This window comes from Heterodontus francisci, chromosome 35 (assembly GCF_036365525.1).
Source record: "Heterodontus francisci isolate sHetFra1 chromosome 35, sHetFra1.hap1, whole genome shotgun sequence".
Classification (NCBI taxonomy): domain Eukaryota; kingdom Metazoa; phylum Chordata; class Chondrichthyes; order Heterodontiformes; family Heterodontidae; genus Heterodontus; species Heterodontus francisci.
This window is the reverse complement of record NC_090405.1, coordinates 17,698,337-17,700,590: the sequence shown is the minus strand read 5'-3', so window position 1 is coordinate 17,700,590 and position 2,254 is coordinate 17,698,337. Positions and strand designations below refer to the sequence as shown.

The following is a 2,254-nucleotide window of genomic DNA, read 5'->3' as shown; positions in this document are numbered from 1 at the left end:
AACGTATGTCAGCCAAGAGCGACGTCTCAATTCATTCCATCTTCGCTGCCTCCGGAGAATACTTGGCATCAGGTGGCAGGACCGCATCTCCAACACAGAAGTCCTCGAGGCGGCCAACATCCCCAGCTTGTACACACTACTGAGTCAACGGCGCTTGAGATGGCTTGGCCATGTGAACCGCATGGAAGATGGCAGGATCCCCAAAGACACATTGTACAGCGAGCTCGCCACTGGTATCAGACCCACTGGCCGTCCATGTCTCCGCTTTAAAGACGTCTGCAAACGCGACATGAAGTCCTGTGACACTGGTCACAAGTCGTGGGAGTCAGGTGCCAGCGTTCGCCAGAGCTGGCGGGCAGCCATAAAGGTGGGGCTAAAGTGCGGCGAGTCGAAGAGACTTAGCAGTTGGCAGGAAAAAAGTCAGAGGCACAAGGAGAGAGCCAACTGTGTAACAGCCCCGACAAGCAAATTTTTCTGCAGCACCTGTGGAAGAGCCTGTCACTCTAGAATTGGCCTTTATAGCCACTCCAGGCGCTGCTCCACACACCTCTGACCACCTCCAGGTGCTTACCCATTGTCTCTCGAGACAAGGAGGCCAAAGAAATGTTTGTTTCAAGCCCAAGATGCCATATATTTTACTAACCACTCTCTCAATATGCCCTGCCACTTTCAAAGATCGATGCACATGCACCCCCAGGTCCCTCTGTTCCTGCACACTCTTCAGAACTGTGCCATTAAGTATACATTTCCTCTCCCTATTCCTTCTGTCAAAATGCATCACCTCACACTTAACAGTATTAAATTCCATCCGTCACCTCTCTGCTCATTCTGCTCGCCTGTCTACGTCCTATTGCAGGCGGTTCATATCATCCTCACTGTTTGCCTCACCTCCAAGTTTGGTATTGTCAGCAAATTTTGAGATTCTGCTCCGTATTCCAAGATCCACATATTTTATACATAGCAAGAAAAGCAGTGATCCCAGCACTGACCCTCGGGGAACACCACTGTCTACCATCCCCCAGTCTGAAAAGAAACCATTTACTACAACTTGCTTGTTTCTGCCCTTAAGTCAATTTTTCTAACCAATTGGAAGCTGACCCTCCTATTCCACGAGCCTCAATCTTGTTAACCAGCCTTTTATGTGATACCTTATCAAATGCTTTCATAAAATCCATAGAAACAGCACCCACTGTATTTCCTTCATCAAACTTCTCTGCTCCTTCATCAAAAAATTCAATTAGATTAGTGAAGCATGATCTGCCTTTTACAAATCCATGCTGGCTATCCTTAATTAACTCAAACCTCTCTAAATGTCCATTGATATTTTCCCTGATTATCATTTCTGAAACCTTACCCAGCATTGATGTTAAATTAACTGGCATGGAGTTGCTTGGACTGTCCTTACACCCTTTCTTGAATAAGGGTGTTATTTGCCACTCTCCAATCCCCTTATCTGGGGATGATTGGAAGATTATGGCAAGCACTTCCTGGAGGGTGTCTGGAGCGGTGGCAGACCTGCAAGGAATCAACTACCGGGGAGTGAATAAAGTGAGACCCAGGCTCGCGGCCTTCAGCTGCCTGGAGGGGGGTCGGAGAGGCAGCGGATCCAGCGAGGAACCACAATTCAGGGAGAATGAGAAGGTCCTTGTGAGGGGACAGAGAAGATTAAGTTGCAGGTTTATCAGTTTATAAGCACGTGCAGAGCCAAGGAACAGTGCCGGGGAAGATCCAATAATAGAAAGCTGCAATCGGTTGTCAGGCAGGAGTGATTAAATGACAGAAGAGATGATGGTGCAAAGCAAATAAAAGGGTAACAACAAGTAGCATTTGTTAAGCATAAATACCAGGAGTGGGGATCGAACCCACGCAGACATTCGTCTATTGGATCTTGAGTCCAACGCCTTAACCACTCGGCCATCCTGGTACGTTAACCAAATGATGAAAATGAAATTTAATGTGATCCGGGTGCCATCTAGCCTTTGACAAAATCCAATTATGACGCCTCTCCCATGCTAAATTGGACCCTTCATCATCTTATAAACCTCAATCAGATCACCCCTCAGTCCAGGTTTCTCTAAGGTGCAGGGTCCCAACTCTTTTAGTCTAACTTGATAACGAAGATGTCTTATACTGGGTATTAGTTTAATGTCTCTCCTCTGTACCCTTTCCAAGGCCTCAATATCACCCATCATGTGAGGAGACCAAGACTGGATACAATATTCCAAGTGAGTCCTGACCAAGGTTTCATAAAAGG

General features: G+C 46.9%; 1 non-coding gene across 1 annotated transcript; it reads right to left on the bottom strand.

Annotated features, from left to right (window-relative positions):
- Window positions 1-1,841: 1,841 nt before the first annotated feature.
- trnal-caa (transfer RNA leucine (anticodon CAA)) lies at window positions 1,842-1,924 on the bottom strand. The gene has a single exon. It is a non-coding gene; the product is annotated as a tRNA-Leu (tRNA).
- Window positions 1,925-2,254: the final 330 nt, after the last annotated feature.